Genomic DNA, 14,649 nt, shown 5'->3' with positions numbered 1-14,649 from the left:
ATAGATAGATAGATAGATAGATAGATAGATAGATAGATAGATAGATAGATAGATAGATAGATAGCAGTGGCTATGCAGGAGCTGTAGTCGTGACAATGAGGGGTAGCAACAATGAGACAACTTTGATTCATAGCAGGGCTTTATGACCAGAACATGGGTCATGTAGGTGCTTATCTGAACTTGGAGACCACTTGGGGCTGGTACAGAAACAGTTTGGGATTTTGCTTCAGCGGAGTTCATCCAGAGGGTGAGCACAAAGAATTGTTGTTATGCCATGCTCAGGGCACAGCTTGCTTGCTAGGCCTTAGCTCTGGGAAACAGTGTCTCTTAATAGTTAAAAAAAAAAAAAGAGGGGTGATCTTGGCATGGGGATCCTGAGAAGTAAATTCAGGGTTTATTTGTATTTAATAGAAGTTGAAAGGAATTGGGCTAAGGGCCAGAGAGACATTTTTTTGGTAACAAGGTTCAAGGGAGAATTTGTGTTCGGACTTGTTGGTGCATAGATTCCTTCTGCTTCCTGTTTGATTTTAACCTAAAGGGCTAAACACTTTGCAGGCAGTTGTTTGACTTTTGACACATTTACCAAAATGCAGATTTGATCTGAGGACCACCCTAGGCTCTGATAAATAAGTTTTGGCTATATCTGGGTCTCCATACTACTTCCTACTTCCTGGCCATTTCCTAACCATGATGCCTCCCCTCTTCCCACTCTTTTTAGCCCCCCTTTATCTGTTGTCTACCCCCGTCAGAAAATAAGATCCTTGATGGTAGGGACTATCTTTTTTTCTTGTATTTTTAACCCTAGCACTCAGCACAATGCCTGGAACCTAGAGCTTAATAAATGCTTTATCATTTATTCATAATGATCATTATTTGTTTGACAGTGTACAAGACACAAACTGAAATGTTTTTATTTCTTGCAGTTGGGCTTCCTCATTACATTACTGAATGGTATTTTAGCAAATGAGTTAACCAGTGGTCCACCATATCCATGCCAGTGAACCCTTCCATATCCTAAATTCTGCTGCTTCACATGGCTGCTTCACTCTACCTGGAAATGAGGTCCTGTCTTAATTCTCTTTAGTTCCTGGCAGCTGAGATTCTCTAGAAACCAGTGTGGCATACAGGCATGACCGACTGACTGACTGACTGAATGGATGGAAAAATAAAAGCATTTATTAAGCACTTACTATGTGCAAAGTGCTGGGGATACAAATAGAGAAGCAAGACAGTTCTGCTTCTTAAGGAGCTCCTAGTCTAATGGGGGAGACAAGACCTATGAGAAAGATGTCAGCTGATGGAAAAGTCACATGGTTCTGAATGTTGCAGCAGAGCAGATGTTAATGCCTCTTTTCTTTTTTGGAGGGGAGAAGGCAGGGCATTTGGGGTTAAGTGACTTGCCCAAGGCACATAGCTAGTAAGTATGTCAAGTGTCTGAGGCTGGATTTGGACTCAGGTCCTCCTGACTCCAGGGCCAATTGCTCTATTCACTGTGCCACCTAGCCGCCTGGAGATGCCTCTTCTTTAACATCATTTTCACAGACAAGATGATGACTGTTTCTGATATTGAACCATTTGACAGTTGAGGGACTTAGCTGGCAAGAATTTTCCTTTCTGGGTCTTCGTGGCTGTAGGACTGTAGCAACTGCAAGAGCAGTTGCAAGGCTGTATCTCCACAGCAGTTACTTCCCAGGAGGATGACTGAGGGCGCTGGATTGGAAGCACACAAGGTTCTTGGGTTCAAGGTCCTAGGCTGTCTTTGTCAGAGTCTGAGAGAAGATGTTTGTGATCAAGATGGTGGTGCTGGTGATGCTTTAGCTTGCCTAGACTGTGCTTCCTCTAGTCTTTCAGGGGCCCTGCTGCTTCCCTGCCCCATGTGTATTAGCTATTTGGTATGGCTCGACCCTTCTCCACAGGGGTTGGTTCTCTAGACATTAGCTATGAGGGGTAGACTGGAAGTAGAAGGGCCTGTGCCCATCTGTCTTCTGGTGGTCATTAGTTTGCAGTTGTTGCTGATGGGGATGTGTCAAGTGGGACCCTTCTCTACAATCATTTCTCCCCTCAATCTGGGATGGCTGAGTTGGAAGCAGATCTGGTAATTTATAAAAACATTGACTTGAGATTCAGGAAGCCTGGCTGATTTCTGCCACTATCTTGCCTTGTAACTCTGATCAAATCATTTAAGCTTCGTGGGCCTTGATTCCCTTCTCTGTTTAGTAAAGGGACTAGACAAAGGTGGCACAGCGGAAAGAGCATTGGGAATCTGAGAATCCCCCTGGCTCCGCCACTTACTGCCGGTGTGGCCTTGGGCAAGTCACTCTTCCTCTCTCGGTTCTGCTGTAGGGCTTGCACCATTAGGATCTTCAGGTTGTGCTCCACCCTCTTTTCCTCCCGTGGTTTCTTTCAATAGCCAGAAACAGGACGTTAGGTCCCTCTTGTTGTATCAGGAAAAAGGGGGAGGGGAACTGATGGAATAAACAATAGCCTGGGAGTCTGGAGAATGGCTTTATGATGTATTGGAAAGGGGATTGTTTTTGAAGTCAGAGAGCCTGGCTTCAGATCTCACCTCTATCATTTTGTAACGTTTTCTGTAGTATAAGATACATTTCCATACGTATATATTATTCCTTCCTTAAGCCAAATTCAATGAGAATAAGGTTCACTCATTTCCTCTCACCTCTTCCCCTCCTCCATTGTAAAAACTCTTTCTTATTCTTAAGTAAGATAATTTACCCCATTCTACCTCTCCCTTTCTTCTTCTCCCAGTACAATCCTTTCTCACTGCTTAATTTTATTATTTTAGATGTCATACTGTCATATTCAACTCACCCTGTGCCCTCTGTATACACACACACACAAATATATGTACACATACATATGTTCCCTCCAACCACCCAAATACTGAGAAAGGTCTCATGAGTTACAATCATCTTTCCACGTAGGAATGTAAATAGTTCAGCTTTAGTAAGTCCCTTATGATTTCTCTTTCTTGTTTACCTTTTCATGCTTCTCTTGATTTTTGTATTTGAAAGTCAAATTTCCTATTCAGCTCTGGTCTTTTCATCAAGATTGCTTGAAAATCCTCTATTTCACTGAATGTCCATTTCTACCCCTGAAGTATTATATTCAGTCTTTCTGGGTAGGTGATTTCTTGGTTTTAATCCTAGCTCCTTTCCTCTCTGGAATATCATATTCCAAGCCTTCTGATTCCTTAATGTAGAAGCTGCTAAATCTTGTTTTATCCTGATTGTTTCCACAATACTTAAATTGTTTCTTTCTTACTGCTTGTAATATTTTCTCCTTGACCTAGGAACTCTGGAATTTGGCTAAAATATTCCTAGGAGTTTTCCTTTGGGATTTCTTTCAGGAGGTGATCGGTGGATTCTTTCAATTTCTATTTTACCCTCTGGTTCTAGAATATCAGGGCAGTTTTCCTTGATAATCTCTTGAAAGATGATGTCTAGGTTCTTTTTTTTGATCATGGCTTTCAGATAGTGCAATAATTTTAAAATTATCTCTCCTGGATCTATTTTCCAGGTCAGTTGTTTTTCCAGTGAGATATTTCTTCTGTTGTCTATTTCTATATGTCAGTATCTATAGATATCATCTTCTATTTTTTATTCTTTTGCTTTTGTTTTATAATTCCTTGATTTCTCATAGTCATTTGCTTCCATTTGCTCCATTCTAATTTTTTAGGAATTATTTTCTTCAGTGAGCTTTTGAACCTCCTTTTCCATTTAGCCAATTCTGCTTTTTAAGGCATGCTTCTCCTTATTGACATTGTGGACCTTTTTTGCTATTTGGGTTAGTCTATTCTTAAGGGGATATTTTCTTCAATATTTTGGGGGTTTCCTTTAGTCAGCTGTTGATTTGTTTTTCATGATTTTCTTGCAGCACTCTTGTTTCTCTTCCCAATTTTTCCTCTACTCCTCTTACTTGATTTTCAGAATCCTTTTTGAGTCCTTCCATGGCCTGTGACCAATTCATATTTTTCTTGCAAGCTTTGAATGTAGGAACTTTGACTTTGTTGTCTTCTTCTGGTTGTATGTTTTGATCTTGTCACCAAAGTAAGATTCTTTAGCCTGATTTTTTTTTTCCTGCTGTTTGCTCATTTTCCTAGCCAATTTCTTGACTTTTTCACTCTTTGCTAAAGAGCTCTGCTTCCATTTGGATGATGTACTGTCCCAAATTTAAGGGGTTTTGTGCAACTCTTTGCATAGATACTTCTAGGGACCTATAAATTTTCAGTTCTTCCAAGGTAGTGTGATCAAAGGTGAGGTGTTTACTCCTCTTCTGGCCTGTGCCCTGATCTGTGAGTGACCACAGGCACTCTTCTGCTTTGGAACTATGAGGAGGGTTCTCTCCCCACCACTGCCTTACCCCACCACAAGCTCCACCATGCCAAGGCTCCTCTTCACTCCAGGACCGCCACCTAGGACTGCAGTCCAGATCCAAGCATGGGCAAAGGAAGGGAATTCTGCCTCAGCACCAGCAAAGAGATCTCTGCAATCCCCCTCTGATCAGCCACTCGATCCCCCACCATAGTCTTTGGGCAAGAGCTCTGGAAGCATCCACTCCTGCCACTGTTGCCATTTCCCTGGGTCTGGGGCCAGACCATGCTCCTCTCTCACCCAGGTGTAATTAGATCTTTCCTACCAACCTTCTAAGTTGTCTTTGGCTTTTGTGGGTTGAAAAGTCTGGAAACCACCACAGTTGCCAGCAATTCAGTCCCCTGAGGCCTGCTCTGGCTCCATCTGTGCTAGTGTGGTCCAAGCTGAACTGCGCTCTTCTCTCAAACTGGTGCAACAGACCTTTCTTGTTGGCCTTCCAGGTTGTCTTGGGCTAGAAATTTGTTTCCCCGTCATTTTATGGGTTCTATTGTTCTAGAGTTTGTTTAGAGTCATTTTTAAAGGTATTTGTCAGGCAATTTTTATGCGGTAACTTTGTAGACAATTTTGAAAGATTTAGGAACTCTGATCAATGTAATGACTTAACCATAAATCCAGAAAACATGGTGAAACATACTAACACTTTTTTTGGGAGGGGGGGAATATGGCCACTATGGAAATTTTTTGGCTTGGCTACATGTTGTACAGGGGGTTTTGTTTTCCCTTCTTTTGCAATGAGGGAGTGGAGGGGAAGTAAAGGGGGAAAGAAAATGGATTTTTACTGATTAAAAAAAAAAATTTATTTCTTAAAAATGTAAAAAAAAAAAAAGGTATTTGTCAGGGTTTGGGAAAGAGCTTAAGCAAGTCCCTGCTTTTACTCTATCATTTTGGCTCCCCCCCCCACCACCAATAAAAACATTTTTAACTTAAAAAAAAATCTCTTGCTTCATTTCTTCCAAGAATTCTAGCTGAATTTGTGCCCAAGGTATATTTTTCTTTGAGGCTTTGTTTGTAGGTGTTTTAAAGTCATTTTGTTATTCCAGCTTTGTGTCTTGACTATCCCCTGTCAGCATAATAGCTTTTTATGGTGGGATTATTTTTTTGTTTGCTCATTCTTACAGTCTCTTATCTGACTTTGGACTTGATGTTGGGGCCTGATTCTTTGTACTTCTAGAGAGTAGACCTAGGCTGGTCTTGTTGCTGTCTTGTTGTATTATGGAATATTGTGTTTTTCCAAGATCTCAGGAACCAGCACCACCAGGCACCAGCAAACTTTCAGTGCTCCCAAAGTTGTCTTCCAGGGTAAAGTCTGATCACTGCTCTCTGGTCTGAGCTCTGTAAATTCCTTATCTAAGTTTATTTCTGAGCAATAGTAGATTGCTGCTGGACTCAGCCACTGTCGGTCAACTGAGTAGCTTTGCTGGTTCAGAGTGACAGAAACCACAGGCTTCCCTTTAGTCTGGGACTCTTATTCCTGTGTTATTCCTGTGTAGGCTTCATACTTGGCTAAAAGTTGGATTAAGACCATGTTTTGTTCCTGAGATCATTTTAGGGTCTATAATGTCTCCTTACTCAGAAATGCTCTCCCTAAAAAGGAAGGTCCCTTCCTCAGTTCACCCTGGATCCATGATTCTGATTAGTGAATGACAAAGCTGCCAGTTTGCACCTGTTTCAGAAGAGTACCAATATGGATCTAGGGGTTCTTCAGTATGTTCCAGGACCTGATCTTGCCATTATTCACAGCCTCTCTCTGGGATGGAGTGCTACACTTGTGGTATGCCTGGTCAGGCCCCATCCCCAATGTCCAGAAGCCTCTCTTCTTCTGTCTCCTTAGGCTGACCTGGACTGGAAAAATGGTTCACTGTGACTTTTTCTTGAATTTCTCCATTAGGATTTGATCTGGTGTTTTCTAGATCTGTTTGGAGGAGTTTTGAAGGGAATTCACCACATTGCTTCCTGCTGCAGCTCCATCTTTGCTCCATGTCCTACAAATAAAATTTGTTATTTTGTCTAAGTCCATAAAATACTTCCTTGGGTAGTAATATAGATGCAAATATTGGTTTTCAATAAAGAAAAATATGTTGATAAGACATTTTTTCAAATACACAGAAGAAACAAGAAGATTTTCAGAAACAGCATTACTCCTTGAGAGCTGGGATTGTTTTTGCCTTTCTTGGTGTATCTACACTTAGCATAGTTAGTGCCTGACATATAGGAAGTATTTAATAAATTTTGTTGACTGACTGGATACAAATAAACAAGATAATTTTATTACAATTTTGTTAAATTTAGTATATATATATTTTGGGGGGGGGAATATTTAGTATATATTTTAAAAAACATAACAGAAGCTCACAAGTTTCATATTATCAGCCTTTTTTTTTTCTTCCTTGACTATTGAAATGTTCATGTTTTGTTTTGTTTTTTAAAGCAATCGGGGTTAAGTAATTTGCTCAAGGTTACATGGCCAGTTATTTCTGGGTGTGGTGCTAAGTATCTGAGCCCAGATTTGATCCCCAGGTCATCCCGACACTGGAGCAGGTGCTCTTTCTTGCCAAGCCACCTGGCCACCCCTAAGCAACTGGGGTTAAGTAACTTGCTCAAGGTTACACGGCCAGGTGTTTCTGGGTGGGTGCTAAGTGTCTGAGCTCGGATTCGATCCCCAGGTTATCCTGACACTGGAGCCGGTGCTCTTACTCGCTGTGCTACCTGGCTGCCCCGAAATGTTCATGTTTATTGATGATTAAATTAATTTTTAAAAGTGCCCCTAGTGGTTGTGATAAAAGAGAAAGACTGATTCCATGCTGAACAAAGAGCTCTATTAATAAAAAGAGATCTTGTTAATGAAGTTAGCTAAGGAAATTTTTTATAAAACAATTATCTTATTATTTGTAAAAACAGTGTATCTATCCAACTCACAACAGAAGTGATGTATTCAAGGTGCTGATGGAAACTTTTTTTTTTCTTGGACAAGACCAACATGGGGATTAACTTTGTTTGACTAAATATTTGTTACAATTTTGTTTTTCTTTTTTCTATGGGGAGGGGAGTAGGTAGATGTGTGTGTGGGGGGGAGAAAATAGATTTTCGTTAATTAAAACAATGAAATTAAAAAAACAAATTGTATCAGGAACTACTTCTCTATTCCAGGAGAAGCCCTAACCCCTACCCCCCCCCCCCCAAAGCACTAGTTGTATATATTTTCCTTGTTGATTAGGTAGCACTCACTCAGAAACCTGTATATATGTATCTATTTTGCACAGTTGAGCAGTGCTCAAAGCAATCTGTTTCTCTTCCCTTATCAACAAGTAAAATCTCTGGCTTATGTGACTAGACACAGTCTGGTTCACTGTCACTTGTTTGATTAGTATAGCACTAATTCCCTAAATTAAGGTAGGTAATATAAATTTTTTGGTGATGCCCAACTACAGTTCCTGAATATCATTCAAATTATTTAATTCAGTCTTTATTTCTTTAAAGACTGTTTTGTAATGGTATTTATGTTTCAAGTATGTATTTGTAAATTGACTATCAAATGTTTTATGTATTTTGTTGTTAGTGTACTATTATTTCAAAGTTCTATGTTAGTTACTATGAGTGAGGGCTACAAAGTTAAGGCATGATCTCTCTCTTTAGGAAGATAACAATCTAGTAAGGGAAATAAGACTTGTACACAAATAACCATAGAACAGAGCAGTATAGACTTAAGTTTCACAAGATAGAAAATGGAAGTCACAGAAGGGAAAAATTGATGAGTTGGGGAGAGATTGAGGGTCAAAGAAAGTATAAAAATATGAGATATTTGAGCTGGACCTTAGAGTATGGATTTCAGTAGGTGGAGGATGGAGGAAAGGCATTTCAAATCCTTCAAAAAATTTCGCATCAAATATCTGTGATAAAAGTCTGATAGGAAGGAGCATAAGCAAATGTTCTGAGACAGAAGTATGAGGTGGATTTGGTGAATGGTAGGTAGGCTGGTTTGATTATATTATATTTGTAGAATTAAGTTTCTTCATTTGTAAAATAAAGAGACAGGAGTACTAGATGACTTTTAAATTCTGTTATAGCTATTAAGATTCTAGTCAATAAGAGTAAAGAAGTAGGGTGACCATATGGGACCATAAGGAAGGGGGCCCTGAATGCCAGGCTAAAGAGTGTGTATGTACTTGATAGGTAAGGTACTACTTGTACCTATTTGATAGGCAATTGACTTCTAAATATGTTATTATTAAAAAATTATTTCTTCTTTTATATGTTGTCATTTGTAGGTGAACCTGAGCACAACATTCAGATATATTCCATTGGTTCCAAGGTCCAGATGAGTCAGTACTTTTTCCCAACAGGGCGTTTACTCTATTGCAGGAAGAACCTTCTACTCTTGATTCTTAAGAGGCCAAGGGCACTGCCTTTTAGGGAATAATGTAAAACCATAAGTCATGAGGCAGGAAAGAGTATTATAAGCTGATCTAGTCCAGAGATGCAGAGTAGTATAGTGATAAAAGGAACTGGCTTCAAATCCTGGTTCTGCCACTTATCTGGTCAAATTACAACCTATCTGACCTTTAATTTCCTCAACTGTAAAATAAAGGGGTTGAACTGAATGACTTCTTAAGTCACTTACAACTGAATTTATTATCTTGTAATCTACTTCTCTGTCTTTTGGGTAGGGATAAGTGGGAGAATCATAGATCTAGAATTCAAGGAGATCTCAGAGTGTTTGATGTCACAGATAGTAAACATCTGAGGTGGAATTTGAATATGGTCTTCTGATTCCAGAGAGAATTTTTTTTGTCAAAGCAGGATGTAAACTGAGTTTGCAAAAAAAAAAAACAAAAAACCAAAACAAAGCTTTTTCTTTTTAGTATCATATATATCTGACACAAAATAGTGTATTAAGATTCAAACACAGTTTATTTCTCAGCAACCATGTAAATCAAAGGTCATAAAATGTTAGTTGAAAGTTTTTGATGACAGAATGAAAAATCATCAAGTCAAAAAGAAAACATTTTAATACTTCATTTCTCAGTGAAACTATTTTACAATTCCTTCTCTTTTAAAAATCCAGAATAACATTTATAGGGCATGTCTTTCTTAGCTTTCATTTCTTCTTGTCTAGCTACCTTTTCCATAACTTTCTAGAAAACAGCTTGTCCACCTAACCCATTTACCCTTTCCTTACCTTCAGTTCTGAAATCATGTACCATAGTCATATCAGCTCTTCCACTATTTCTGAATGGAGTGTGTCTATCTACTGCATTATAGCATCACTCACCATTTCTCTTATTTTTTGGACCAGAGTGCTTTTCCCTGGCCAGCACTCCCCATGTATGTTGTTTTCCCATTAGAATGTAAGCCTCTTGAAAGTAGACACTGTCTTTGCTTTTGTATTTATATCACCAGTCTTTAATACAGTGTTTGTTATGTAATAAACATTTAATAAAGGCATTTTCATTCATTTTTTATTTGTCAGTTTTCTGAATCAAAACTCCCAGATAAAGGTTAGTTTACTTACTTTTTCATCCCAGTCTGAACCAAAAATCTTAGAAGATAAAATGATTTTGCCAAGAGTTCAAGTTGTTTGCTCACTGAAGTAATAATACTTAGGATAAGTTCCAGATAGAGATCTGAACTTTTGGGTAGGAAAGTGTCATCTTCATAGATCAAGTATGGGATTCAAGAGGACAACCACAGAATCAAGGAAATCCATATAGGTTAAGTATACCCACTTTGTAAAAGGACAATTCATTCTCTGTTATTCACAAACACATTATTTGGTTTTTAGTTCTTACTGGCATAAGGATTGTTCATAGGATCATAGATTTAGACTCGAAAAGGATCACAGAACTCATCAAGTCCAGCCCCTTCATTGAATGGATGAGGAAATGGGCTTAAAGAAGTGATTTATTTAGTCATACATACAGATAGTAAGTAGTTGAGCCTGGATTTGGATCCAAATATTTTTACTTAAAATCTAGTGCTCTTTCTACTTTACCATGATATTCACTTAACGCCTAATATATATAGTTGTGAGCTTCAAGAATTTGTGATGATAATTAATTGAGGAACATGAGCAGTTGAGGGATTATCTTGCTTTTTAAAGTTGTATCTTTCTATAAAAATTGATATTATTGTAGTATTTTCAAGTTTGCAAAGAACTTCATAGGAATTATCTCATTTGAGCCTCACAACCCTATGAGGTGAATTGGTTGGTTGCTGTCCTTCATTCTCCAAGAAGACCAAAATGACATCACTGTGCTAGAATCAAGTTACAGTGTACCTGACTGGGGCTGATCAGACTAATACAAGCTTGGAATGCTCTACTGCAGATTGGGCACAAATAGTCCATGTGAAACCCATGTGATTTGGGATGGATTCTCTAAATTTACTCATCTTGTTTTTCTTTTGAGCTACTTCAGTTCTGCATTGCTCATAGAGCATAGCTCCTTCTCTGATGAGGGCACACCATGCCGACTGGTCCTGTGCCAGTGTCTCCCATATCAGACCATCAATTCCAAAGTTCTTAAGAGAGACCTTGAGAGTGTCTTTTTATCGCTTTTTCTGACCATCATGTGAATGCTTGCCCTGTGTGAGTTCTTCATAAAACAGTCTTTTTGGCAAGTGTACATTTTGCATTCAAAGTGGCCAGCCCATTGGAGTTGCACTCTCTGCATCAGAGTTTGAATGCTTGGCAGTTTAGTTCAAGAAAGGACCTTAGTATCTGTGTATCTTATCCTGCCAGGTAATCTTCAGAATCTTTCTAAGACAATTCAAATGGAAGCAATTCAGTTTCCTGGCATGGCGCTGCTATACTTTCCAGGTTTCACAGGTGTACAACAATGAAGTCAGCACAATGGCTATGTAGACCTTCAGTTTGGTAGTCAGTCTAATACCTGTTTTCTCCCACACTTTCCTTTGGACCTTCCAAAACACTGAGGTAGCTCTGGAAAATGCAAAGGCAACCTCATTATCAGTGTGTACATCTTTGGAAGGTATACTGCCAAGGTAATTGAACACAGCATTCAAAATTTCTCCATTTGCTGTAACCAATGGTTCCACGTGTGGATGGTATGGTGGTGGCTGGTGTTTTCTTGATGTTGTTAGGCCAAAATTAGCATAAGCAGCAGAGAATCCATCCATACTTTGTTGCACTCAGATTCAGAGACTGCATTGAGTGCACAATCATCTGCAAACAGAAAATCATGCACCAACACTCCCTCCATTTTGGTTATGGCTTGTAGCCTTTTCAAGTTAAATAATTTACCTTCGGTGTGGTAGCTGACCTTGATGCTGTTTATTCTCACTGAAGGCATTTGATGGCATGGCTAAAAACATCATGCTAAAAAAAAAGCATGGGACCAAGCACACAGCTTTGTTTCACTCCATTGGTGACTGAGAAAGCATGAGAGCATTGTCCATTATCCAGAAACCAAGCAAGCATGCTATTGTGAAATTGATGTACAATGCTGATGAACTTCTCTGGGCAACCAAATTTTGGTATAATTTTCCATAAGCCCTCACAGTTGACAGTATCAAAGGCCTTGGTCAGATCTACAAACATTATGTACAGACCTCTTTTCTGCTCCTGGTGTTTCTCCTGGAGTTGTCGAGCAGCAAAACTGTTCCTCAGCTCTTTCTGAAGCTACACTGGCTCTCAGGTAGATGACCATCTTCCAGGTGAAGAATCCGTCTATTAAGGAGGACTCTGTCAAGAATCTTGCCAGCAATGACTAAGAGAAAGACCCTCATGTGATTGTCACAGGACAATCTATTTCCTTTACTTTTATAGAGATGGACAGTGGTGGCATCCTTGAATTCCTGAGGGATAACCTCCTCTTGCCATATAACCCAGAAAATTTCAGTCAGCTTTTGTAGGAACAATGGACCCCCCTACCTTGTAAATCTCAGCTAGAACAGAATCAGCACCAGGTGCTTTGCTACACAAAAGAGCCTAATGACATTCAAAATTGTTATGATTCTTATCTTGGCAAGTATATTAGCAAGCACCCTAGCATATCCAGGGTGGCCTGCTATCACAGGTTTTTTGATCTGCTTTTCAAAGGAAAGACAGCTTCAAAGTGGTCAACAATCTTACTTTAATTAAACATATATGTCATTCACTAGTTCAAGGGAAAGACCAGCACCTTGAACATGGAGAACATACAAACAGAGAAGTAAAGAAGGTAAAGGTCATTCACTAGTTCAGGGGAAGGGTCAGCACCCTGAACATGGAGAAAATACAAGCAGAGAAACATAAATTAGCACAGAGATCCAATAGACAGGGCCCCAACTGTCTAAACATAGTAATAGACACATAATCACCAGACCAGGAAGCTCCAACATCTGAATTCTCAAAGCCAGAGGGCTCCTTAACAAATGGCTACCCAGAGTCTTGTCCGGCCAGATCACAGACATTCTTTCCATGAGTGAGCTCCAAAAGAAAATACCAACCTCCCAATGCCAACCTCCTCAGCACAGCTGTGAATTGCCAGGGTTCAAAAGAAATTGAGCCTTCAGATGTTTAAAATTTAGCATGAGCCTGGGAAACTGAACTCCAGAAAGAAAAACAACAAAAATCTCACCTTATGCTTACAGCAAGTAGACTTCTCACATGTTTTATATTGTCTACAGTTATTTTAAATGGAGTTTCTCTTTCTAACTCTTGCTGCTAGACTTTGTTGGTAATATATAGAAATTTACACACAATGCTGACACTATAATCTCAATTCACTTTCTATAAGAGAAATCAACACAAATAAACAGACAGAGTGCTTTTGTATGACAAAGTAACACCAACACAGAACAACAGAGTGCCGACATCACAAACATTCTCGCTCTTAGCTCTGCTTGGTCCCAGCTTGGAGCTTTTATCTGCTCTGCTCCTTCCTGTTCCACCCTTCCTGTTCTGCTCTTTTGGTAAGCTTCTCCCACCATGGGCTCCACATGATGATGTTAGGCCAATTAAGGGCAGAGAAGGTCTCCAAACTCCCTTAGGTCTATTAAGGGCAACACAATGTTATACTCTTTCCAACAAAGATTTGACACAAAGGTGAGGCTCAAAGGCACTTACTTAGCTGAAACAAGGAGCAAAGTACTACTTTGCTTGCCATTACAGCAATATATAGTTTTGTAAATATTCATCCATTTCACTTAGATTGACAGATCTATTGGCACACAGTTGGGCAAGATAGTGCCTAATTATTGCTTTATTTTCCTCCTCATTGGTGGTGAATTTACCCTTTTAACTTTTGATACTGGCAATTTGGTTTTCTTCTTTTTTAAAAAATTAATCAAAGATTTATCTATTTTTGTGGGTTTTTTTTTTCATAAAACCAGCCCTTAGTTTTATTTATTAGCCTAATAGTTCCCTTGCTTCCAATTTTATTAGTCTCTGCTTTGATTTTCAGGATTTCTAATTTTTTTAATTGGGGATTTTTAATGTGTTCTTTTTTTTAGCTTTTTCAGTTGTGCACCTGGTGTATTGGCCTATTCTTTCTCTATTTTAGTGATGTAAGCTTTTAGAAATATAAGATTTCCCCTAAGTACTGCTTTGGATGCATCCCCTAAATTTTGGCATGTTGTCTCATTATTGTAATTTTATTTTCATAAAATTATTGGTTGTTTCATTGATTTGTTGTTTGACCCACTCATTTTCTAGGATTAGATTATTTAGTTTCCAATTGATTTAGTCCATCTTTCCATGGTTCTATTTTCATGTAATTTTTATTGTATCTAATCTGAAAAAAGATACATTTAATATTTCTGCCTTTCTACATTTGATTGTGAGGTTTTTATGCCCTAATATATGGCCAATTTTTGTGTAGGTGCCATGTACTGCTCAGAAAAAGGTATAGTATTTTTTGTCTCCAGAACTTTTCTAAAATTCCATTTACCTTCTTAACTTCTTTCTTATTTATTTTGTGGTTAGATTTATCTAGTTCTTAGAAGGGGAAGTTGAGGTTCTCCGTCAGTAGAGTTTTTCGGTTTATTTCCTCCTGTAACTCATTTACCTTCTCTTTTAGAAATTTGGATGCCATACCATTTGGTGCATATATGTTTAGTATTGATATTACTTCATTGTCTATGATATTTCTTTTTTTTTGTGGGGGAGGGCAATTGGGGTTAAGTGACTTGCCCAAGGTCACATGGCTAGTTTTTTGTGTTAAGTGTCTGAGACCGTGTCTATGATACTTCTAATTTTAAAAAGTTATGTATTTATTTTGTTAGTTTTCATTTTCAACATTTGCTTTTATAAGATTTTGAA

Source organism: Petaurus breviceps, unplaced genomic scaffold (genome assembly GCF_028583685.1).
Source record: "Petaurus breviceps papuanus isolate PSGF00001 unplaced genomic scaffold, PetGlider_PUasm1.0 175, whole genome shotgun sequence".
Lineage (NCBI taxonomy): Eukaryota > Metazoa > Chordata > Mammalia > Diprotodontia > Petauridae > Petaurus > Petaurus breviceps.
This window is presented reverse-complemented; position numbering follows the sequence as displayed.